Below are 27,521 nucleotides of genomic sequence, written 5' to 3'. Positions count from 1 at the left end.
GTATGTGTTCAATATAAAGAATTCTTTAACTGGTTGAGATGGTGGATGAATGCCCAGTTTTTATAGCTGTTAGAAGAAAAATTCATTAAACAGTATATAGACTGGAAAAAAAAACCATAATATGGACAATTATTTCCTTTTGGTTTAGATCTTATGAGTCCTTTTGCCTAATAAAGATGGTCAGAGGTACTCCCTCCTCATGCCTTCTATTCTCTCCAATTTGGACATTAGAGCAAATCATAGATTAAGATATAGAACAACCTCGAAATATAAATTTCAGAATATTTTGAGAGAGATGTGGAGTTTTAAAGGCAAATGAAATCTGAAAGTTTATCTAGTCTAGTCTCCAAACAATGTATTAGTTACTTAATATATAAAAACTGCTGCATAGCAGCCAACACCACAGAAATATAATAGATTAGAAGAGATTATGAAAAATTATATGCCAACAATCTGGACAACTTAGAAGAAATGGAAATATTCGTAGAACCGTAACCTTCCAAAACTGAATCAGGAAGAAGTGGAAAATTTGAACAGACTGATTACTAGCAATGAAAATGAACCAGTAATCAAAAAACTCCCAGCAAACAAAAGCCCAGGACCAGACAGCTTCACAGGTGAATTCTGCCAAACATTTAAAGAAGAGTTAATACCTACTCTTCTCAAACTATTTTAAAATACAGGAGGAAGAAAAGTTTCCAAATCCATTCTACAAAGCCAGCATTACCCTGATACCAAAACCTGGTATAGACACTACCAGAGATGGAGAGATGGAGAGATGAAGGAAAAGAAGAAAGGAAACGACAGGCCAGTATCTCTGATGAACACAGATGTAAAAATCCTCAAAATATTAGCTAACCAAGTCCAACACCACATTTTAAAAAATCATTCACCACAATCAAGTGGGATTTACTTCTGGGATGCAAGAGTGGTTCAAAATTCACAAACCAATCAACATGATACATCACATCAAAGAACAGTAAAAACCATATGATCATCTTAATAGATGCAGAAAAAGCATTTAACATAGTACAACACCTCATTCATGATAAAAACCCTCAACAAAGTAGCTTTGGAGGAAACATGCTCCTCATGAGAAAGGCCATATACAAAAAACCCACAGCAAGCATCAGTCTCAATGGTGGAAAACAGAGTTTTTCCCCTAAGTCAGGAATAAGACAAGGATGTCCACTCTCAGGATTTTTATTCAACATAGTCCTGGGAAGTCCTAGCCACAGCCATCAGACAAGAAATTGTAGGCATCCAAATCACTAAAGAAGTAAAACTTTCACTATTTGCAGATGATATGATACTATATATAGAAAACCCTAAAGATCCCACCAAAAAACTACTAGAATAAATGAATTCAGTAAAGTCACAGGTTACAAAATTAATACAGAAATCTGTTGTGCTCCTTTACATTAATAATGAAGTAGCAGGAGGAGAAGAAAACAATCCCATTTACAACTGTACCAAAAGTAACACCTAGAGATAAACTTAAGCAAGGAGGTAAAAGACCTGTACTCTGAAAACTATAAAACACTGGTAAAAGAAATTGCAGATAACACAAATGGAAAGACATTCATGCTCAAAGACCGGAAGAACCAATATTGTTAAAAAGTCCATACTGCCCAAAGCAATCTACAGATTTAATACAATCCCTATCAAAGTACCAACAATTTTTTTCAAAGAGAAAAAATAAACCCACTACAAATGGATGCCTGTTTTCTGTCTGAATATTTTAATACCAATATATTTATTCTTTGGAAAGTCACATATTTCTAATTTTTAATATTTAGAAAATAACTTTATTTTGAACTTAATTATATTCCAAATAATTTTATCCATAAGTTACTTTTCTGCTATCTGAAGCAACCTAAGAATTTATTTTTTTAAAAGACTTGATTCATTTGAGAGAGAGAGAGAGAAAGCACAAAGACGGGGAGAGGCAGAGGCAGAGGGAGAAGCAGACTCCGTGCTGAGCAGGGAGTCCAATGCAGGACTCGATCCCAGGACCTGGAGATCATGACCTAAGCCCAAGGCAGATGCTTAACCATCTGAGCCATCCAGGTGCCCCTACCTAAGAATTTAAATTGCTCTTCATGGGAGCACTGCCCATATTTAATCACAACTAGCACTGTCAACCTGTTTTCTCAAGACCTTAGCTTTTTCAATCACTCTGTGCATTACATGTTTTAGACCCTTTCAGCATCATTACATTATATATCCTAAGCAAGAGTCTTATTTCTTTCCTATTGTTAACCTTGATATATTTAAATATATAACTACTATTGACATTAGGATATTTCCATTACTAGTACCTGGAGATATAATGAAGCTTATGGTGTTCTTTTAAATTCATATAAATTCTATGCTCTCCCTTCCATCTTTAGAATATATCCTTTCAAAAATCAAATTTTATTATATGGGAGAGCACTCTAATATTTAATAAAACTTCATACTAGCTTCTCTGCTTCAAAAATCTTATTTTTCAGGATAAGCCTTCAAATAAGGTTATTAATATTTCCTCAAATTGAGCACTATTTGAGGTAGTCAATTTGCATTAAGAGCCACATTATACCCAAACAAACAAATCAACCAACCAGCCAAACCTAATAATACAAACCCAATAACAGCGGTCCCCAGCATGACCTCCCTCAGTAGGAGAATAATGGAGAACCTGAAATGCTGAGAGAGAAAGAATCGCTTCTATTTTAGCTTCATTATAAGACATTTACTCATGAAAATTGTTTTTTCTTGGATGTTCTGTTTTGCTTGGTTTATGTGACTTTTGTTAAATAGACAGAGTTGAATTCTTTAGGTCAAATGTACCTAGACATGAAAACATCTTTGCTCTTCCCCCATATGATAAATAAACTGAAATGCAGAAATAAAATCTCAGTGACATGGCTAGATTAGCATTAATCAAACAACTGAAACTAGTATGTGAACTTATTGAAAGGGAGGGTTAGATTCCTGTGCCATTTGTGAACAAACATGTACTTATACAAAAACAACTTCCGTGCATAAAGAAATACATAAGTCCACGAAAACTGAATTGGGGAGTGAAGAGCACAAGTCTGAAAATTAAGTAAATACCTGAGAGGAATAATAGCTGCCAGTTATTACTGGCTTTCAACTTGCTATACTCTCTACGTACACATTCCTTAAATCATTTAAAAAAATACAAACTAACAAGTTATAAATTAATATCTCTACTTTTCATGAGGAAACTTTGGTTTAGGGAATTCACACAACCATAAAGTAGTTCAGCCATATTTGAAACCAACAGGACTCTAAAATCTGAGCTCTTTCTCTATATTCCAATATCTTGTTCCTCTGGGGGGGGAAAATGAACAGCACATTTTGTAATTTGTTTTGCAGAAAGCACAGAACTAGGTATTTTAGAGGAATCTGATGGGGAATAATTCAACATTTACAAATTTTATGTTTCAGTGAACAATGCCTTATAGAGGACATCTGCAGGGTGGAAGCCCATCATTATTACTACACATTTCTACAGAGATAGCAGATACATCCTCATTTCCAAGTATTTTCCATGGGTCTGCACTCATGAATAGGCTCTGGTCATATATGATATGCATCTGTAATAAAAATTAAACATGTCTTCAGTAAGATATATTCTCCCACTGCCATATTTTAGTGCTGAGCACCATTCCATCAACTTCTAGCAACACCTACGTGGTCAAAGGAATAGCTTAATGAAAAATTTCTAATTTACTTGGGTTAATATACATGTTCTTGTTTTGGATTCTGGCCATGATACACCCATGAGCATTTTGTCATATGTGTTGCTTTCCATTATTGTTGGTTTATCTTGACTTTTGTTTCTGATACCCATCTCCTTGCATAGACTTCATGGTCAATTTGTTCTGTCCGTCAGTGTGCACGCATGTGCATGTGTGTATGTATACACACATGCTTATATATGTGTATGTATAAAACAAAAAGATAAATCTTTCAATACCTTCTAGGTTTTCCTATAGATGATTTCTTCTTCTAAAGGTGACATCTTTAGCGTAAGTTGTGGAAACAAGACATCTGAATTAAAACATCTCAATTACGCAAAATTCTAGTCATTGGAGATAAACCCTGAATGTCTTACTATATGTGAAGAAACCAAGCATGCAGATGCATGTACTTTTTGTAGCATTGTTATGATTTTGTCCTAGAAACACAGAAATTGGGATACATTCTATTTTGGGTGATTCCCACCCAAAAAAATTTAAGTGAAAATTAATTACATGAACATATTTTAATTTCACAAATTTGAGAAGACAATATTACTAAGTGTGAACATCGGACCCATAGCATTGTTGGAGGCCCAGGCAATTGAAGGTTACTGATAAAACTTTATAACTTTGTAGCTAACCAGCCTTGAGATATGTTAAAGCTTTCTATCTATTAACGTCTTGGCGTTATGATGGAGTGGGAAATATATGGGATTTGGAGTCAGATATACTTGAATGCAAATTGTAGTCCCCATACCTGCAAACTATGCTAAGTTCTCTCAGATCCTGTCCCTTTCATTACAAAATGGGTACAGTAATAGCTATACAAGAGGATCTTTGAAAATTAAAATATATTTAAATCTCATAACAGTTACCAAATTTATATTTTCTTTCACCTTCAACGCTTGCCAGTTCAACAGAATTTTCTATTATAAGTAAAAGGATAACTATCGCTAACAAAATGTGTGTAAAAATGTGGAGATTTTCACAACATGAAAGATTACAGTTCAATATTAGAGACATTCTATTATATCCTATTCCCCTGAGCTCTTGACTCAAATGAAGCACTGAGGACTAATTAACACGATTGTTTTTCACATATTTGGGGGTTCTTCCTTTGTTTCTCTGAATATTTCACAAAGGTAAATATGTTGCTTACACTATAGACCTCTTTGTTATTATCCTGCATCTGTTTCAAAGTGAATAGAAACAAGGCATTCTCTTTGAAGTTAGAAAAACTCAGTGACTATACAGATCCTCTGAGTATAAAACAAGAGAAAGCGGTTTTTGATTGTTAGAAAAGTTGATAAAAATGTAGACAGCCAAATTGAAAGGATGGCAGAGTTTCATACCCCAAAGCGAAACTATGGAAAGATATTTCCCTTTACACACAATAACCCCAGGGATATGGTACAGAGATTAACTATACATAGTCTTCATTCTGATTTACAGCTTCTATTTCCTTAATTGCTATTTTAGTTTGATGTTGAGTTTTTTCAATTTTCAAATGTAGAAACATATGTTAAGTTCTTTTGTGGGTATAAAAGCATACCCACTTACTGGTTATCTAGCTTACCACTTTAGAGCAATTAAAATTGATACTAACGCATTATGATCATAATATTTCTGAAATATTTTTGAAATGTGAGTGGAAATAGAATATATTATAGATTTTGATACAGAAGACTCAACACTTTCAGACACTCAAGTTTCAAACTGACTATTAATTTTCCTATCTGCATTTAGAAATTTTTATCATTTAAACTTGTCAACACTTAAAATGAAAAATATCCACAGGAGTTGATTTGAACTACCAATATTAAGCAAATTACTTTTTAAATTAATTGCAATATTCATCATGCAGAGCAGAGGTCTAGGCACAAAAATATGAGCATTAAGCTAAACAGTACGATCAAGAATAAGTTTAAAGCATTTTAATGGTTTAGTCATAAAACTTTATATTTATACCAACATGATTAAGAAATTTGTAAGGGCTAATTTGGAGAGAAAAAAACACCAATTTACAATCTTTCATTTTCTGCTGAAACCATGTCTGTTTGAATAGTTTCCATTTGTAATTTCTGAAAAAGCTTCTAGTAATGTAGTTATCAATGCAAAAAATAAATGTTAAAAAAACTGGATGACAGCCAAATCCATCAAATACTCCCTCCAAAAGATAACTTCCCAGAGTCCATCCCAGATGACAGTGCCTTGAACATCTTTAACTTTTCCATCAGAACCACTTAGCATTACTATGCTTCTGCGCAGCTGGAACATCACTACCATTGTCAGAACCAGGCAAACAAATTTATGATGATGTTCCTGGGAATATGGAACTAATGCAGAGGGGATTTCTCTGTAGTTCTTCATTAACATTTTATTCATTACAACAAGGGAGTTTTAAGAGTTTCCTTTTAAGCAAATTAGGTCACTGGATAAAAAACACACAGCATGGAAACACAGTGTACTACTACATAGAACAAAAGATCTGGTTAATAAATTATGATAATGGGATTAGTCATTTGCTAATGTGGAAAGGCACATTTAAATATTTTGGAACTTAGAATAATTTTTTCATGTATTTTATATTTTCCTTGTCTATTTGGGGTGAGGGGGAGGCACTTTCCCTAAGTGTATCTAAGAAAAGTAAGTAGGCAGAAATTATGTGTTTTAATCCTTAACTAAAAATGAAAGGTTGGAGAAAGCAATGTAAGCAGATTAAGAAACAGAATCTAGGAGACAGTCTTCTTCGTAAGAAGAATTTTTCTTTTTCACATCATCATTGAAAATCCACTAAAGATGTTTTTTCCCCCCAAAACAAACATGTCAGTTCTCTGTGTATCTCCCTTGATCCAGATGTAGTTCCACTTTTTCATCATTTCTGAATGCGCTTTGAAATGCTGAACATCCTAGGTAAGAGCACTGACATACTTTTTTCCAAATCGCTTTTTAATTGTGTTCTAAAATGTTCTGCTCTCTCCAAAATGTATTCAATACTTAACAAGAAAGTTGAGAGGCTTAGGAGAAACTAGAAGAGAATGAGGGCTGCTACTTCACAAAAAGCACTGTCTTAGCTTAGGTTCCCTAGAAGAGGACCCTGAGATAAGGGTTGAGGAACTTGTGATATATTCAGGCTTTGCTCTTAAAGAGAAAAAGAGACGGAAGCTGGATAGGACAGGTGAAGGAGCTGAGCAAGGGCAGGATGTCCACATGGGAACTGCCACTCATAGTCACTCTTACTTTGAAGGAGACCCTGCATTTAACACCCCTTTGTCTAGCAGTAATTGTATACAGGCTGGGAGTAGTGGTATCCAAGCTCCCCAGAGGAGCTGCTCTTGTTTAGCCTGAGGGCAAATTTGCAGAGACAGGGCCAGGTCAAGGTTGCCATTAATGGCCAAGGCCCATAGCAGCTGGGGCCTGATATACTGGCCATCTGGTACCCTGGGGATCTGAAGAGGACACCAATAACGCTACAACTACCACTGAAATATTAACTCAAAATATCTGGTCATATTATATTTCTGTAATCCTTCATAATACACAAAATAATTTTATGTTCACTATATTAGAAATAGGAACACTATATATAGATATATTTTACCATATTTTATGTGAGTACACCATAATTCAGAGAGATGAATTCATCTGACGCAGTTCATAGGATATTAAATTTGAAACAGGAATCCTACGTCGGTATTATTGATGTCTATTATGTTTGGCACAGTGGTATCTTTGATCTTTAAAGATGGAAGAATTGAGGCCCTATGAATTCAAATAATGTTATGCAGGTAATAAAACTAAGGTTTGTATCCAGTTATTACAGAAATATTATGCTTTTCAATAATTAACATTTGTAAATCATGGGTTTTATGCTTATATACAAAAAAATATGAAACCACACATTTCAGAAAAATTTAAACATAAATGTTCTATTAGTAAAATACTCAGCTATATAATAAAATGCCATTTACTCAAAGAAAAAGATGTTAATACAAAGGGAACAGGGAATAGTTATATTATCCAGTCTGTAGAGGGAAGACAAACAGAAGAATCTCCAGTGGTGAAGTGATGCTGGAAAAATAAGCATTTGCTAAGTGAACTTTTGGGAGGTCAAAGAATAGGCATTCCTGGTGTCTTATATGGCACCCAACACACAGAAATTCTTCAATATATATTTTTAAATGAATGAATCACTAATTTGAGACAAGTAGGCAACAACCAAAACTGAGATGACAAATATCATGAAGTACGTAAAGGAATAAAAGTGAGGCAGGAAGTGGAGATGAGAATGGCGAGGTAGGCAAGGATCGGATCATGTTTTCTTGTGAGGATATTAAGGAGTTTCTTTATATTTTGAGGCAATGGAGAGACAGTGAAGTTAAATCAGGGAGGGAGAATCATTTTAGGATTTTGCTTTAAATAGGTCCATCTGGTGGCCTTCTGGAGATTAACAGAAAGGGCAAATGGACTGGATTCAAGGATGCCAGTGAGGAAGTCACTACCACAATCCTGGTTCACATTGGCCTGAATGAGGAAGATAGAAGTTGACTTAAAATTGAGTGGATAGGGGCACCTGGGTGGCTCAGTCAGTTGAGTGGGTTCATCTCGGGTTGTGATCTCAGGGTCATAAACTGAGCCCCATGTCAGGCTGTGGGTTTAGCTTGGAGTCACCTTGGGATTCTCTCTCCCTCTCGTGCCCGTGTTCTCTCTCACTTCCTCTAAAGTAATATATAGTTGATAAATATTTGGAATCTAAATGACAAATTTTAATCCAAATGCAAATTGTCATTGATGGGGCCACAATGCTGATTGATTAGTAATCTGAGCCTTTGGTAGGGTGGCATCTGTACATTTGTGGATCTTTAGAGGCTATATCAGTGTGCCTCATGAATGAATATGACGGGAGAGGCGCAGACTAGGAAGAGTCGAACATGATGACCTAGGTATAGGTGTTGCACACCTAGGTGCATAGTCTACCATTTGAACTGAATCATGCATAGAATGAAAGAATAAAAGAATGAAAATTCCAGATTTGAAGGTCACAGACATTAAACACCTGTGAGAAATACGTGTGAAAGCAAAAGTATTCTGGAAAGAATTGAATATGTAAGTAAACTTAGGCTAAGGGCTAAGTAAGATTAAAATAACTACTAAAATACGAAGAAATAACCATTTCTTAAAGCCTGATTCTCTAGACAGGGGTGGAAAGGATACAGCCCAGTGCTATACATCTCTCAGATATCGAGCATTAGTCACAGTTCTGTCCCATTTTACCAAAACAAGTCTTCAGGATCTCTTAATCCAAGGTTTTAGGAAACTGCTAATAATCATTTAGAATGGAAACATTATTTGAAACCAGTCTGGCATTCTCAGTCTTTGCTACATTTATTTTCATGACAACAAAGGAAAATAATCCATAGTACTATTTTTCTTAGGTGATGTAATAAAGCATGCAATTTTAATTTCCATTTTTAATTTTTAATTCCAAATTTAATTTTAATTTCATATCTGTATCATCTATATTTTTGTGTATACCACACACACACACACACAGAAATGGAAAATCTATGTACATAAATATCTAATATATATGCAATGTATACATAATATATATAACACACATATATCAAAATATCCTCTAAACATAATACACATGCTTAAAATACTCTAGTGCAGAATCACTTCATAATGAAGTCACAGACACTGTACAACAAATAAGATGGATGGAAATTAATTTGGCAACAATCCAGGAGTTATCATTCCATTGGGATTATGTACTTTTTTTCAATAATTTTCTCCTTCTCTCCAACCTCCCCTACTGTTTTCTCTACTCCAGCCCTTTCAAACACATGGAAAAAACAGCCCACCTATAGGGGAAAACCCTACAAAATCATGCAAGCATGCAAAATAGAGAGCAGGGCCACAGGTCCCATCAATTATGCTCTTCCTGTCTCTTAAATAAATTGACCTCACTTTCAGGTGAAATAACTTTTATGTAAAAACATCCCTTGTACTCAGTCTATTCTTGACAACCAGAGCAAATAAAATTTAGAATATTACTAAGATAACAAAAGCTAACACTGCTTCCTGTAATCTCAATTTTCTACTTTCATATAAATGTGCTTTTCATCTTAATTGTCTGGACTGACACAGCCAAAGACAAAGAACCAACCTCACAGGCCAGGGTCCTATCAGCCTTATTAGAAAATGGACTTTATTGTCCAGCACACACAAAAAAAGATTTGTTGAAGGGAAAGGGTGGAACAAAAGTTCCCAACACAGTAAGATAAAGTCAGATCCAAAAATAAAGTTATACAGTCTTATCATCAACAGAATGAGCCACCTAAGAAAGAGGACAGAATCACAGAATACAGAGACACTTTACATGAAGGAGCTGATCGGGGACTAAGCACATTCCCTATTCATATAGTGCCTCCTTCCCTGATTTATACACTAATTTTTAGCCTGGTTATCTCTACAGCTTTTACATTTTTTGTTTAAAAATTAAGTGGCCTATACTAAGTTTAAATAACTCAGATAAATTGTAGTCACTTAAATTATATAGAATTTACACTTAAAGAAAACACTTTCCACTGATAATGCACACAAAAATTTCACAGGTATAATACGATGAGATATTATGAAAGCATTATATACCAATCACTATACACACTATAAGAAAAAAATACTCAAATTCTTGTTTTAATCTGAACCTTTTTTTTTCCCACTTTAAATATTTATCCAAATTCCTTTCGATTCAAAAATTGAGTGCCTAAACCTTGGTTATGAGAAAAAAATTTTTTTAAGATTTTATTTATTTGAAGGAGAAGGAGAGAGGGCATGAGCTGGGGTATGGTTAGAGGGAAAGGAAAGCAGACACCCCACTGAGCAGAGAGCCCAATGCAGGGCTCTATCCCAGGACCCTGACATCATGACCTGAGCTGAAGTCAGATACTTGACCGAGTGAGCAACCCAGGCACCTCAAGGTTATTAGAAATTTTAATATTCACTGTGTCGAGATTCAGTGATAGAATTTATTTCATTTTTGTTTCAAGTTTAATAAATTGCAACCAATTCATACAAACTTCTACAACTCAACAAAAAAAATCCAATAATTTCATTGATTCATTAAATCTGAAAGTTAAAAAACTTAAAAATGCATCATGGCATTTGATGGAGTGACTTGGAATAATAAATGCTGAGCCAAAACAGAAGGTGAAAGCCCCAATGGGGAGGGACTAAATTCACAGTATGCTTGCTAAGAATGTAAGAGACCGGACTAGCCAATATATATAAAACAATGTATTTACTGATAGAAACATAATAATGAGGTAATTACTGTTTTGTTATATAAAGATGAGGAAACCGGCACAGAGTAGTAAAGCCAATTTGCCCAAGTTCACACACTTGTAAAGTGTTGGGATCCAGACTGAAATGCGAAGTCTGCTCTAGAGCCTCAACTCTGACACAATACCAAGAAAAAGACTGAGATATAGTTATATTTATGGGCTGGAACATCAAGGCTGTCATGATAGGAAAGGGGTAAGGAGTGCTCAGAGAATGACGGACATACAGAAGCTCCCTTCATAGATGTTAGGGCTTTTGAGAAGGCAAGGGGGATCATATAAAACAGAGAGGTGAACAGTCATCACTGAATCAACACATCAGTATCCTGTTTTCTACATGACAGAATTTAGATGGTTTTCCTTTCCAAAGCACTTTACATAAACAAGAACTAAGAGTTAACACTGTGACCTAGTCAAAACTATTAACTGGTAACACCAGCTCTAAAGAAATATTCTGGGCACTAAGCCCATGAAAGCTATCTGTGTTACTGTTACATACACACATGTTACACTTTTCTAGTAATCAAAATGTAAAACCAAATTCATCCTATCTTCAGCAATGCCTGATTACATCTGTATTTACTCATTCTATGGTCCTTCCAACTGTGTATTACACAATCATCAATAATAATGGATTTAAACAGCAGAGGAAATAAAAATCCTATTCAGGATCAAGAGCATAGTAATGATGTATGGAAGAGAACACGGAGCATGTTGGCCCTCAAAGCTACTTACAAGGAGCTTCCTCTTCTCAGTAAACTAGTAAAGCATAATGTAAATAATATACAGACACTGGTAAACCTAATGTTAACATTTCTAATATGTAAACGCAATTCCTTCAAGGCAGTCTGCTAAAGCCATACACCACTATAGTTTCTGCAGCTCACTGAAGCAATATGAATCTTAATTAATTATATAAGGATGCAATGATGCTGCTCAAGTTTGAGGTTTTAAAAATTCACATTTAGATAAAAATGAAAGAAATAGCAGAATAAAGATATTCTGCTATCTCCTTCTTCCTTGAAATCTATTAAAACACTAAAAGGAATTACATAACACATAAATGGCCAATAGTACAAACATATTTTCCATAAAAGACATCAATAAAACCAATAAGGTACCTAAGAATAAAATAAGTAAGAACTGTCTAAGGCTTCTCTGGCAAAAACTATGCATCTTTAATGCCAGACAAGTGAACAAAACTGAATAAATGGTAAAATAAACCCTGACTGTGGATGAGAAAATTCAAAATTATCTTTCATTTTCTTTCCTTGCTGTCCAGAAAGTTTCATACTAGGTTAATAAATGCACAAAAATACACCAAAAAGCGTATTCCTTCATTATACTAAGTTATATGTACCTCATCTTTATCATTTCAATTTGATACAATATTGCAATAACCAATATTATGAAGAGGTATTCAATGCACCTGCTTTGTATTTCTTGGTCATGAGAAAAAGAAATGAAATCAGTTTGAGAACAAAGGCCAGAAAAATGAAACTTTTATTAACTTTGTAACTTACATAAGAAATTCTATTTATTTTTTTACTAACTTTGAATTTATGATACATCTCAAGAGAGGAAAAATATGGAAACATTGGGAATGAGAAATAAACTTGATTCTTAAATTCTACATGCGATTAGCAGGTACCAACCATACTACCACGTGTTCTAGACAAAAACTTAAAAGGATAGCTATTCATAAATGAATCTATATTTCTCTTACTAATTAATAAACACCATGCTGTGAGTAACTGGTGATAATGTACTATTAAGAAAAATCAATAAATTTACACTGAGGGTCAAAGTAATTGGTGTTGTGGAATAGAAAATGATGTATTGTGCATTGATCCTTTAGCAATCTTTTAACTAAAAAGAAGAGAAAGCTAATTACTTTAGCAGGTATCTGAAAATGATAAGATTAAAACAAGCTAATTATATGTTCTTGAATAATGACTTACTTTGATGAAAGTAAATTGAGGAAAAGCATACTGTGATTTAGGCAAAGAAATATTAGATTTTACTAATTACAACATAATCCTGATCCATTTAACTGCCCTTAACCTATTTTCAAGAAGCTTAAACAGAAACAGCAAACATTATTGAACAGAACTATATAGCACATTTCCCCATACTATGCAAGATAAACTGAAATGCTAAAGACATTTGTATATGTGAGACTGAAATTAAAACTTTACCAGGTAAAATGGCCAACAAAGTTCAATGAATTTTTCCTAATAGCCATAGTTTAAAAGTAGTTTTATTTAAGTGTTCACTTACCTCAGACAATGTTGGAGAAATGAAACAGCACATGCTGATCAAGTCTTGAAGATACATTTATGTAGATACCACTTCACGTAAAGTTTTAACAGACACATCGCCCAATCATTAATGTTTAGTTCTCGTAACACATTTCAATTTGCAATTACTCTCATATGATTATTTTGGAATAAATACTGAACACCACAGAATTTGACCCCATGTTTTCTTTCTCAAAGCTTTGTTCTTCCCATTGTTACCTGACTATCCATAATTGTTCTTCTATCAAAATTCAATACATGAAAAGAGCAATTTAAATCTATCTCTACTCCACTCATCTATAATATTCAGTAGTAACAATACCTAAACTTTGGTCAGTAACTGAATGAGAGGCAGCAGGAGTATTGCATCTGCTGTATACAGGGTACTTATAAAATTGCACTGGTTGATGTAATTAGTGGAATTATTACTTTTTAAAGTTACATACCTCCTCTGGTTCTTCAGAAGAGTCAGCATCCTGCTCACAGAGAACGGGCACTGAAGACAGGCTCTCCGCTTCTCCCCGCATGGATCACAAGAACAGGGAATGGGCAAAAGGCAACACACAAATCCTCTCCTCCTGTAGAGTCAGATAGAAAATGCATTATCAACTCAAGTGAAAGGAGGGGAAAACAGAGTCCTATGTGAAATTTCCATAGCACAACAAAGGAATGTTACTGAAAGAAATTGGAATATATTTCTTGAGAAATTATTCACTGATCCCAATAGATCAGAACTCATAACTTCCCTTAAAGAATAAAATTAGAGGAAATGGATGAAAAAACAACAGCAACAACAACAAAATCAAAACCTCAACAAAAGCCTCAGAGGGAAATAAGTCACAAGATCAGATAATGGGGTGCCCAGGTAGCTCGGTCGGTTAAGCATCTGACTCTTGATTTCAACTCAGATCATGACCTTGGGATAGTGGGATTAGGCCTGCCTCAGGCTCTGTGCTCAGCATACAGTCGGCTTGAGATTCTCTCTCTCACTTCTCCTTCTCACCATGTCTCTAAAAATAAATAAAATCTTAAAAAAAAATACTGGGTGAGGGGAGATAGGAGAGTATTAATCCTGTATAAAAGACATATTTGTAATGCCAAACTTGACAGAGCAGAAAACCATGGATACACAGCTCACACTTGAGGTATACCAATATAATTCAAATAATCCCTTGGTTAAAAACAAAACAAAACAAAAAACAAAACAAAACAAAACAAAACAAAACACCCACCACACAGATACAAAAATGAGAAAATAACAGATTCAGATGACAAAAGGTAAAGAGCCCACACAGGTAAAGTAGTATTTCTTTTGAAAAAATAAGAGAGAAGAGTAAATCTAAACAGAACATTTCTGAGCTGAAAGGGTCCCAAGTGTTCAGACAAAGGGGCCCCCAATAACATTAGCAAAATTTACTAAAGTCATTCCCATTTAGAAACTACTAAGTATGGAATTCTAACAACAGGGAAGAAACATCTACAAAGCACATCTGTAAAGAATATACCTAAAACAGAACAAATGCAAGCCAACTTCACTGATCTGTGAAAACTCAAGTCTAAAAAAAAAAAAAAAAAAAAAAACACCTCAAAACAAAAAGTTTAATGGTACAAGAACTCTATGTCTAAATGTCCTCAGATATTCTAAGATTCATAGAATATGGTGACATGAACTTTACTGCCACCTCAGTTATTTTTCCCCTCTTTGCAACCAACCTTTGCCAGCTTTAATTTTCTAGCAATATTCTCAAGTTTTATGTGGTATCATATTTAGATTAGTACTGCTATAGAATATATGTAACCAAATTAAAATGTTCTTGGCCAGAATAGATCCTATTTATATAATGACTTTATTGTATAGTAATCTAAGCTATGAAATTTGCAAAAGCTCGTGCGATGGTTTAATTTTGTAATTTGGCAAGATGAGTTGAACTTTGCTTTCTCCACAGTATAATTTATTTTAGGGGAGTTAAATGATTTCTGTTCCATGTCTATTACAGGTTGTGAATTTAAGGACACTCCCTGGGAGAGGGTAATCTATGTATGTAAATTGTGAGATTTTATCGGAACCTAGAGTTCAACTTGCAGAACGTTAAAATGAATCTCTTTGCAAAAGAGAAGTTTATCACTAATGAGTAGAACCTGGGACACTGGAATTATTTCTCTCAAATAAGAGATGAAATGAAGGTAGCTCCCACTTTTGTACAGGGAGTGCTCCTTTATTCATAACATTCAACTAATACTTATTGAGTACTCAAACTGGTGTTGGAGATGCCAAGAAAGACATCTCTTGCTCTCTGGGAGTTTATACTCCAGGGGTGATGACAAATCATAGATATTTAAAATGTTGTATGGAGAGTGACAGAGTTATTCACAGGTTATTATGGGAGTCAGTAGGGGTGGCATCCAAACCATGAGTGAGTCTGAGGACCACAGATCATGGAAGCTGGCTCTCCTCCTGTGAACTCTATACTGTTATTTTTTGTATGTTAAAGTACATTAACTGGGTCACATGACCAACTTGGAGCAAAGACAAAGAAAAATTTATTAGCTCAGATATTTTCCTAGTCCATTAATTTATTCATTAATTGCCTCTTAAAAATACCACTTTATTGAGGTATGAATGACATATAAAAACTACATATTTAGTGTCTACAACTTGAGAAGTTCAGAAATAAGGATACACTGATGAAATCACCCATCTATGCCATAAACACATCTATCACTTCCAAAAGTATTCTTTTGTCCTTTTATTATTTGCTTTGGGTGGAAGCTGAATTTGGAGTAACCTACAGAATACATTTCCATATAATACAAGGTTCTTATTTACCTTGTGTACTACTTTTAAAAACATATCCCTGGAAGGGATATGCAGTATTTTAAGTACCTGTTGGAATAAGACAGAATAAATAGTACTTTAGTAGTCAGGAGAGTTATATTCTAAAAGCCTAACCTGATTATCTTACAGCCAGACCTGACATTTTGCAACCGTAGTAGAACAATGCCTGAATAGAACAGTTGTGAGACTTGAGAACCAAAATTTTAAAGAAAAGCAATCCTAGATCAAGACAACTATATACAGATACAGATGGAAAACAATGAGCATTCCTCAAAGACAACTTAAAATACTTGGCAATTTCATTTTCTTTCACAACAGTTTTGAAACACTGTCTCTTTTGCCGAAGTATTACACAAAATTGGATTATTCCTGATTATGGTATTTTTAAAAGGTCTTTTACTTGGCTTAGAAAAAAAATCGTTTATCATCTTTTGTAACATCAGTGTTCAAATACTTGAGAAAGGATGTCAGAACATAATAAACTTGTAATAATTAAAGTTCTACCTAAATCTTCCCTGGCTTAGCAAAGAGGTCTCAAAAATCAGCAGTAGAGCTTGTTAAAAAATGTGGATTTCCCCCTTTCTCACTGGCCCCTTCTGATCCTCACTCAGCTAGACCCTGAGTACGTCTCAGCCAGACACTGTCATGGTCTTCCAGCATGCACCTGAGAGATTCTGAGGTGGGAAGCTCACAGGACCTACCTTGAGAAATGATGCTCTGAAAAAAAGCAGCAACTCTGAGAGGGCTTTTATTTCTCACACTCTATACATCAGGCAGTGGGTCCAGAGAGGTAAGATTTATAACCAATTAAGTGTTGTAATCCAGAATTATGAATAGGAGTATTACAGACCACATGGGCAAAATATTATCCAGCACGGTTTAGACTTGATATTTGGGGATTATATTTTATATGGATTATTCTGGGATCCAATACTTGGTTATATCTTTCAAAATGATTTACAAACTTTGTTTAGTATAGAATCACAATCACTATTGTAGTTTGTGTCACTTGCTTTTAGCTTTGTTTTTTTTTTCTCCCTTTATGATTGATGGTATCTTACTTGTCAGCATGGGCCAGCACATCGACACAAAATGAAAATATATATTTGATCATAACTGAGCTATTGACATCACTAGATTATGAGTGTTTTAAAACTTATTGCCGCAATACAACACAGGTGACTTTCTTCATTCCTCCGCTTCTGTAATAACAATCAGTTTTTCTGCAGGTGGAAATGCCTTTTAGTTTGCATAATTCTGTACTGCAATATCGCACCATATTGAAATATATGAAACTTTTGTTTAAGATGAATAGGTGATAAAATGTTTTACAAGGTTTATTTTTTCCATTGGCACCATAATGCTTTGTTACAAAAACAAATAATGAAAAACATCATCATTAACACTCAAAAAAGCACCATAAGGTTAACATGTTTGCTTTTACTGTGATATACTGTATATGGTTTGACATTATAACAGTAAAAAGCAAATGAAAACCAAAATAATGAAGAGTTTTCTCCATTCTCATTGAGAACCCAAACAAAACAAAACATAAACCTGCATAGCATCTTTGCTAAAATTGCTTACTTTGTTCTAATTTTCCAGAGTAACTCTGAAAAAGACTAAGAGATATAAGGTTGAATAGGTAGACTTTCATTATGCTCCTTATGAATGTTCTAGTTTCTTTTTCCATAAAAACCAAGATTTGAAGTATTCATTCACATTTTCAGATCTACATTGTAGAGTTCTACTTTTTGACATCTCAATTTTCAGAAATTTGAGCTTTGTTCCCAAGGCAAAACAAAACACAAAGCCAAATAGGGAGCTGACAATAAATACTCATGATATAATAGAGATAACTGAGGTACCCAAACTTTTAGAAAGGAATCCTGACTACACAATGGCCCCTGGAGGCTGGCACAATCACTCATCTTACAGGAAACAGCTCCAAGGCTGCCATCTTCCATGTCACCAGAGTTCCTATAGGATTCAACTCTAGTCCCCCCACCCCCATTAACCTACTTGACAGCAAGCATTTTGTCTCACTCTGTCCCACCTTCCCACTCCCTAACAGTTTTTCTCAAACTTCATCTCAGGATCTGCTTCTACAAAACCCAAACTGAGGCAAAGGATAAGAAAGAAACTGGGAAAAAAAAAAAAAAAAAAAGACTTATAATGAGATATAAAGCCACAGAACTGGCGTGGAGACAAAGTCATGATTGGTTTCATATTTCACACTATGGAATTTGGGTTTTATTGAAAAGGTAATGATTAATTTTAATAAGGAATGATGCAGCTTATTTGGATTTTAAAAATATATTGATATATTTTGGGATATCAAAACAGAAATTGCTTTCAAGTTTCATCTCTCATGATGCTACACTTTATTTTCTACTAACTAATAGCATGATGCAATTGCTTCTTTTCTGCTTGTCCTCTTGGCTACCATTGACACAGCTGGTTTCAATGGTTAGTTGGCCAACGTACTGTCTATGGTCCAACAACGGTAATACAGAAGGAAGACACAGAGCACTTATTCATATTTTGAAGTATATTTGTTTTCAATTTTAAATAACCTACCATTTTACATGGGAATTTCCCCCACATATTCTTCCTTCATTTAATCATTGTTTAGGAATATGTTAAGTCTAAAAAATGATGAAATTGAGAAAAAACACATTTCTAAAATAGGCTTTATGATGGTTCATTGTTTTTAGGTAGAAAAAAAACTTCAAAAGGAACTATATTTTCCGTTCAGTGCAATGCAGCAAATATATGGAAAGGTATGATGTTGGGGAAAAAATAAAACTTGATTATAGCTTTCTAAGACTTCATAATTGTGTGTCAAGGGGGTAATATAAATTCTAAAATGGAAGATTTCAATATGAGAAGAGTGAAATGAAATTACAGTTATTTATCATACAGAAATGATGAGCTGAAATTATCTGAGCTACTGGTGAAGGTGTAAGTTGTGTAAGAGACTAAGTGAGAAGCACCTGTTGTTCTTGTTTGTTCAAAAGACCAATACTGAGTCCCTGCTCAAGGGCACCTGCTTATCCTTCATTCAAGAACTCTGCGAGCTGACTCAAGGATATAAAATTAAGAAAAGAGACAAGAGTCTCTAATATGGTGTCTGAACCATTCTGTTCACTAAAAGTAGAAGGTGTTTTTTGTTTATTTGGGTTATTACATAAGTCAAATGAGGCCTCAGTACTTCGCCTGTCACATTTATTCCTGGGAGCCCACTTACTCATTAGCCATATTCAAGCACCTCGGTGTCAATCCATTTCCAGAGACGTAATTGTTAACTCCGTCCTGCTGCCTTTATGCCACTTGGTCTATGACAACCAGGTTCTTTGACTAAGATTAAAGAAACCATGTCAACTCCAGCTTATCAGGTGATTTTCCTCTGGCATACAAGAGGAGCAAAGAAACTATTCTGAAAGTTATCTCTCCGATCTATGTCTCATGGGGCATTTACTTCTATCCAATAGCCTGATAATGAAAGAGAATAAGACAGACACACACACACACATCAAACTTCTGAATAAAAAGCCAGAATTAGAGCCTAGATTCTGGAGCCTGTATAGACTAGTAGATGAGGAAATCTTATAAACATAATTCCAAGTAGTAGATATACTGCTCATATAGTTTAAAAAAAAAAAAAGACAGGATGGGGTACAGCTATACATATTCTTGGGCAGTGGCTAAGGTTGTACAATGAATAATGAAAAGGAAGATGGGGAAGAGATTCATAGAAGTACACTTTGGAATAGCCTAGAATCTGAGATCACCTATTTCTGTGCAAACCCTCAAAGATGTATCAGGGATGATTTATTTTTTAAATAATAAAAAGGTCAGGACCCATACTAAGGATGGTATTTGCTTTCTTTGGTCAGCCTAACTGGTACGGGAAAAAATGGGTTCAAAAACAAAGCATCCATGGACAAAGAGATTAATATATTAATTCAGATATTTGAGTTTCTATCATGTGCCAGACCCTGTTCTAGGCTCTGATGCAGCAAAGGACTAAAACAGACGAAACAACAAAGCAGCTTGTTCTCATGGAAACTATCCCAGTGGTTAAGGATCTTCATGATGTAAAAAACACATTCCCTTACCAAGGATGAGTTCACCAGACTCACTGCTGAGTTTTCTTTTTTCCTTTCTTTCTTTTTTTTTTTTTTTTTTTTGTAAGATTTTATTTATTTATTTGACGGAGAGAGAGAGACAGTCAGCGAGAGAGGGAATACAAGCAGGGGGAGTGGGAGAGGAAGAAGCAGGCTCCCAGGGGAGGAGCCTGATGCGGGGCTCGATCCCAGAACGCGGGGATCATGCCCTGAGCTGAAGGCAGACGCTTAATGACTGAGCCACCCAGGAGCCCCTTGCTGCTGAGTTTTCAAATACTGAACAGCCTGGAGCTCCTGATACAGTTCCACACCACCAGTCTTTAGCATACTGGTGAAATTGGACCCAGGGGGAAGACCTACTTAGCAAAGTTTCCCCACTGTAAGAGACACTCATTCTTGATTTAGATTTCTTTTGTTTGTCCCTTCCAGAAACACTCATTGAATGATACTCTTCAAACCACAGCATCCAAATTTACTTCCCAGTGTGAAGTAATGAGATAATTCATTTGGAATTCACTGGTTTTAATATGCACCCAGTTATCTAACACAGGACCAGACAGCCTTGTAAAATAGCAAATAGGCCTATGGAAAATCTAGCTACTGCTAAAGCAGCAAGGAAAGATCTTGTCAGGCCAAGGTGTTTTCTTATAACATATGGTATATGCTTCGTGACAGTATACTATAGGATGTAGGTCTGTCCCAGACACAGGTAACAAGGGATGAAAGCGTGGGCGATGTCGCTCATGACTATATCTAGTGATGAGCTTTAAGACTCATTTTAGTGCCCAAGGAAAGAATAATTTTGTGGATCCAATAGTGATTCCACTGAATCTGGAGATCTGGAAACTGGTATAAGGTCAATTTGTATTCCTCATGCCCCTGATAAAACACAGGGCTATTCTGATGGCACAGAAAGATTTTTATCAAAGAAGAAAATGTTAATGTGAATTTCAAAAGGATTACAGATGACAAGGTATTCTTTGGAATATTTTATAATAATGAAAGAAAAGGTAGTCTGCCACAATTCAGATACCTTTAATTGATCAAACATAATTTACACATGTCACCTCTAATTCATGTATTGGCTCCATCTTACTATAGTTTATCTGCTGCAATGTTCCCATAGCAGATTTACTCTTGCATTCATTCATTTATTCCACAAACATCTCTTTGTACCTGATTACCAAGGTAAGGAAAGTGCTGGTTTCTACAAGGACACAAATATAGACTGTCCTCAAACTTAAAAAGTTTAGTGTTAAGATAGATAAATTAGAAAACAGCTATAATAAAATTTGGTAAGCAAATATAGAGGACAGAGCTAGGGGATACTCTGATGAACAGCAGGCTGGAATGGAAAATCCCATCATGAAGAAGTGATCTTAAGCTGTATTAAATTTGTTGAAAATAAAGCACAAGAGTCATTGCAGACAATCTCTGCTTACGGGAAACATATGTCCAAAGACTCATAGGTAAGAGAAGATGGTATACTCTAGAGCCCGCAAAAGCATGTACTGGCGAGTGGAGGGTGTAGATGGGTAATATTAAACTCATTACTACATACCCCTGTACCCATGACATAGTACTCAAAAAATGAATACATGGTCTGGAGAAGGGAAAATAGGAAGCCCCTGAAGATAGGTTTTCTCCTTATCTTTAATGTTATTCATGTGAATTAATGCTATGACTTCAGGAAACTCTGTATGATAGATACTACCTTTAAAAACCTAGAAGACACCTTAGTATAGTTACTCAAAATCAACACTGCACATTTATCAAATTAAGGCTTATGCAAGAAAATAGAGTTCTGAAGAAATGGGACACAACAGATAGTTTGGGAAGAGAAAGGAACACATTAGAAATGGTTTATTGAATGAAAGCTAGTGAGGGTAGAGTATTGTAAAAGTAGTTGGCAGTGGGCTCTGAATGTCTAGAAACTGGGAGTAAAGGATGGAATAAGACAAATATAAGATTTTTTTTTAAAAGATTTTATTTATTTATTCAACAGAGATAGAGACAGCCAGCGAGAGAGGGAACACAAGCAGGGGGAGCGGGAGAGGAAGAAGCAGGCTCATGGCGGAAGAGCCTGACGTGGGGCTCGATCTGACAACGCCGGGATCACGCCCTGAGCCGAAGGCAGACGCTTAACCGCTATGCCACCCAGGCGCCCCACAAATATAAGATTTTTTTTAAATTATATCTGAGCCTGATTGTAACTTGTCTCTAGAACTTAGCTGGTAGTTTGTTTGCCCAGAGCTGTTGTAACAAAAGTCATCTACAGTGGTATGTACAAAGAGAATTTGCACTAACTCAGGAAACACTTTGCAATACTACATGATTTTCTAATAAGCAATTTTGCTATTTTGTTCCATACAAGTATTTAATTTTCCTTCAAATACTCTTACATTTTTAATGCCTCATTTCTTAATTTAAGAAATGCACTGATTAGCAAATTTGAGATTTAACCTGAGAACATTATGTTTCAAGGCCTATATTCATCACTTCCTCCCCAATGGATCCATGCATGCTTATCACTTTTAACTCACTCCAGATTCTTTTTAATGGAAAGGAAGCTTTTAGCTGTTAGTAATTGTTTTTCTCTTTAAAAACCACAAAGCGTTCTTCAAATCACCATCTTTATCCATTTCCATATTACCTGTTACAAACCAGTCAACAGAATTAGTCACAGCATTCACATTCTTGTTTCTTCCTGATGCTATGACATCCCCATAGAGCAACTGCTTCCTCCTTTCTACAACACGGCTTTAGTCACAAACTAACATTGCTTTTGCAAGGTGTAGGATTAGCTAGAGAAATGACAGCTTTCTTCTCAAACACATAGTTTTTTGTTTTATTTATTTATTTTTTTGTTTTCCTCCTCACCTAACCATTCAAAAAGGGCATTTAGGGCAAGAAAGCAAGTTTCCTACATGTGTGATTCATGGGTCTACGGATCCAGCACCCTTATAAATTCATTCATAGGCCTGGGGAGGTAATCAAGAAAATCCCCCTGGCAGAGAAAGTGCCCTCCAATGCCCGCCCAGAAAAGCTGTTATTGTTAACAGACAGTGACTCCTTTGGGTTGCATATTTCCCCTTTCCTGAACAAGTTTTAATTGCATTTTATTGTGCCTTTTTAACAGCTGTACACTGTTTGAGAAAAGCATATACTGGAGGCTGGAGGTATAAGGATGGGAACAAATAAGTCTTTTACACTAGTTCAAAAGGAACCATAATTAGACCTAATGGAGAAAACAGTGATGCCTGACACTGAACCAAATTCACAGACTCAATGCAATTTTAGATAGCATACCCTGTGGAAAGAAGTATTTTCTGTCTGTGGTAAATATAGTACGCACAGACAATCGTAGGTAACTACAGCAGAGCTTTCTAAGTATCTACCAGGATCAGAATTTCTTCTTCTTGGGTACGCAGTTCGATAGATTTCCCAGTCACTCTGTATTAAGTTGTGGCCCAAAATGTTGCCAGTAAAATATGAATGGAAGAAATGTGTGCCTATTTTGGCCAAAGCTTTAGTTGGTGGAAGGGTCACAAGGAAGAATCCAAGCTTCCTGAGAAAATTACGCAGGGAAACCCCCCACACACATTTAGCTACACCAATTTCAACCGTTAAGTAACCTGAAAGATAAACTTCCTTTGTATTAAGCCATTTAGGTTTTGTGACTTGTGTTAGCTTACGTCAAGTTATATGTACCAGTAACAGAAATGGAAATGAGGCTCTGAGAAGTTGCAAAGGGTATTACCAGGAGAATGGGTTAGGAATTAGGCTAAGACGTCGGGTTCAAGTTGGATAGAAGGAAAAATAAAATCTTTCAACATTACTTCAGTGAGTTCCATTAACTAAGTTGTAGAACAGTATCTTTAAAATGGCCATTAAAGCCTTCCTGATTCAACCTCTGATTAACTCTACAGTCTCTCCCCGTCTCACACTCTTACTAGCTATAATCTGACCTTACTCGATTTTTTCAATTCTTGAATGTGGCATGATCCCCCATCCTCCCTCCCCACATATCAGAGCCTGGACAGATATTTTCTCTGCCTGAAATGCAATACTCTTGATTTTTCCCAATCACTACTCAAACTTTAGGTCTTGGCTTAATGTTACTTCTTCCAGCAGCGTAACCATAAGCCCCAGGGTATGAGACTGGAGCAAACTCCTCTGATGTGAGATAGCACAGAACCTGCCCTGAATTCTTTAAGAAGTCCTTACTAACTCTCTTCCATATCAGGCATAACATTAGGGGTTAGGGATACTCGAGGACAGGATGCAACAGATACAGTATCTACTCTCCTAGGACTTAAATCAAGGAGGACGCTAAGGTAAAGGTAGAAGAATCATGCTAAAGGATGTTACTTTTAGACAGACATAGTGATCTGAAGGAAATTCCGGTGCAAACTTGTAAACTAAATCGCTATTTAAAGAAGTTTTCACTGAAGAAATATTAATGGAGGGGAGATTAGGAGGAGGAAGACCTTAAGTAATGGGCTACAGAGCACACAGTAATGTATCTCCACATGGCACATCTGTTTTGCTTGTCCAGCACCTGTGTTCTTGAGCTCGGATTGATAAAATATATGAGGTAGAGTAAGTTTTACCCACCACCAATTTATTTTGCTTTAGGAAGGTGATAGGGTAGATAGGGACCTCAAGTTTACAACAAAAGCATAGTAGAGGCCTCACGGTCGTTACATTGGGGATGTCTACCGTGCCCAGGAGGTTGGGGCAAACTACCTCATGACAGGGAGTCAATAAGCTGTGAGTCCCTTTGGATTTTATATTTGGCAGTTCTGTACCCCTCAGAGATATGCAAATAGAATCCATTCTCCAGTGCAGTTGTATCTCATTAATACCAGTTAGTCCTTATTCAGCAAGTTACCTCAATAAGGAACAGGTGCTTGCCTCTGTACATTATATTCTCAGGTTCTCATTTATTTTAGATCCCATGTCTGTCTAGAAATTCCTTGATTCCACACTGCAAAGAGGATTAGGTCAAAGAAAATCCTCAGGCTTCTACAAAGCTAAAGGAATGGCCTCACAACTGGCTGTTAACACTGGATTTGTACTCTGACAAAGTGAGCAGACAACACGGGAAAACGTTGGTGTTGGTGGGAGGGATAAGAAGTGGACATGCTATATAATTCTAGATGTTAGAATGAACTTCAAAAAGGCCAGAGGGCAAAGCTCAACAAGTAGTACAAGAGGAGACAGAAAAGATAAACATGGTTACAATCACAAAAATCTTCGCCTGTGTTAAGGAATTTATTCTATGAAAAATGCAAAGTCATTGAGTGGCTTTAATGGTAAGATTTTATTTTGAAAATTTAAAGCCAGATGCAACATAGGGGCTTATATGAAGAGAGAAAGTGCCCAGGGTTTAGAGATAATCTAAGCAAATATTAGGTAAGACTGTAGTAAAGGATGTGGTGATAGACATGTGTAAATTTAGGAGATATTTAAATGGTAAAATTGGCAGAACTTGCTGAGAGATTAGATAGAACAATGCAAGAGGTATGTGGCAGGTGTTAAATCCAGCTGGATGTTTTGGTTATCACTCACTGTTTTTGAGAACACAAGAACCAGTGTTGGGATGAAAATCATGATTTTTGTCTTGGAGTTTAGTTTGAGGTATCTTTGAAAAATCCAAGTAGAAATATCTATTAACAAGAAGATACAAATGTTCTAGAGCTCAGGGGTGATCTGTTGGTTTGGACAATGGCTTTGGAAGCCATGAGGCTATAAGATGCTAATTGAAGCCATAAGCATGGATGAAGTTGCCTAGTGAGAATCTAGAAGAATATAGAAAAGAATCAAGTCTTACAAATTCCCAGTATACATTAGCCAAGTGACAGAATGAATTTACAAAGAAATGTGTAAGGTTGTGACAACAATTAGGGAAACCTAGAGAGTGTGGTGACAAAATAAAAGAAGAGCGTTTTGCAAAAAGGTGTTGAAGCCTGAGTAGTGGACAGTGGATTTGAAGTTATGAAAGTAATCAGTGGCCTTAGGGAGCACGGATTCAATGGAGTTGATATGGAAGCCAGTTTTGTTTAGAAGCTGGGGAAGTGAAAGCGCCAGTGAGTGCAGCCAATTCTTCAGAGTAGTTTCATTAGGAGGGGAAGGAAATAGGAAGCTGGAAGAATATAAGAGGACAAGATATAATTGTTTTTAACCATAAAGGTAACTGATAATGTGAAGTTCCTGAACAGGTAGGAAGAGATGGAAGAACTTTCAAAAATTCATTAAAAGTCTGAGACTAAGTTTCCATTTCCTTAGAGAGAAGTTTGGATGGCCTTCGGCCCTATTTCCTTCCTGCCTTTGGTTTTTTAGAGAACTGACTCAGTTGCACAAAGCCAGTTTGCAGTGAGAGGCAGCCTTGGCCTGACTTCATCATTCCTGGCAGGAAAGGGCCAGGAGTATGCATAATCCTTAGTGGTGTTTCTAGGTATGGAGACCCCTTAAGGATAGACTCCTTTTACTCAAGTATGCCCCAACCTCTCAAGCTAATCTAAAACATGTCAAGCAACCAGGTGGGTTTAGGGGAAGCTGGTTCTTTCTTGAAGAGCCTCCACCATATGGCCCATCTCCAGCCTGCTAAGACAAGCCTCAGCTGCGGGAACCTTCACCATGACACACATCAAATGCCCATGCCTGGTCTGTGGTCTGCAATGAGGACTGTATGTGTGCTTTTACTTCTCTGCTTTTAAGTTTTTCTCCCTAACAAATCCTAGGTTACATCTGTGGCGCTAAAGGTGTGTATCTGTGACCTTCTTGGAGGAGTATTTCAAAATTTCACTATAGTAGATAAAACTGTGAAATAATCTGCCTTACAGATCAGTTGCAGTTGTTCTACATTCCATTTTTTTTAAATTTTTGCTCTAAGATTGTAGAATTTTTAGTGTATATATATATATATATATATATATATATATACACACACACACACATATATATATATAAAATGTATAGGCTAAAGTATATATATATATGTGTGTGTGATATATATATGTCATTATATATATATATATATATATATATATATATATATATATATAGTGCCATAGTTAGAGCAGTATTTCTCAACTCTGCTTCAAGTTTGTGAACAATGTAAATCCTTTACCAGAAACCCAGAAATGAATGAA

General features: G+C 35.7%; 1 long non-coding RNA gene across 1 annotated transcript in view; it reads right to left on the bottom strand.

Annotated features, from left to right (window-relative positions):
* The window catches only part of LOC125281815 (uncharacterized), a 444,231-nt gene that overhangs the window by 277,343 nt on the left and 139,367 nt on the right, over positions 1 to 27,521 (bottom strand). The window contains exon 4 of the long non-coding RNA XR_008957904.1: positions 13,845 to 13,976. This is a non-coding gene — a long non-coding RNA (uncharacterized LOC125281815). The remainder of the gene's footprint in view (positions 1 to 13,844; positions 13,977 to 27,521) is intronic.

The sequence above is a fragment of the Ursus arctos genome, unplaced genomic scaffold, assembly GCF_023065955.2.
Source record: "Ursus arctos isolate Adak ecotype North America unplaced genomic scaffold, UrsArc2.0 scaffold_10, whole genome shotgun sequence".
NCBI classification, from domain to species: domain Eukaryota; kingdom Metazoa; phylum Chordata; class Mammalia; order Carnivora; family Ursidae; genus Ursus; species Ursus arctos.
This window is presented reverse-complemented; position numbering and strand designations above follow the sequence as displayed.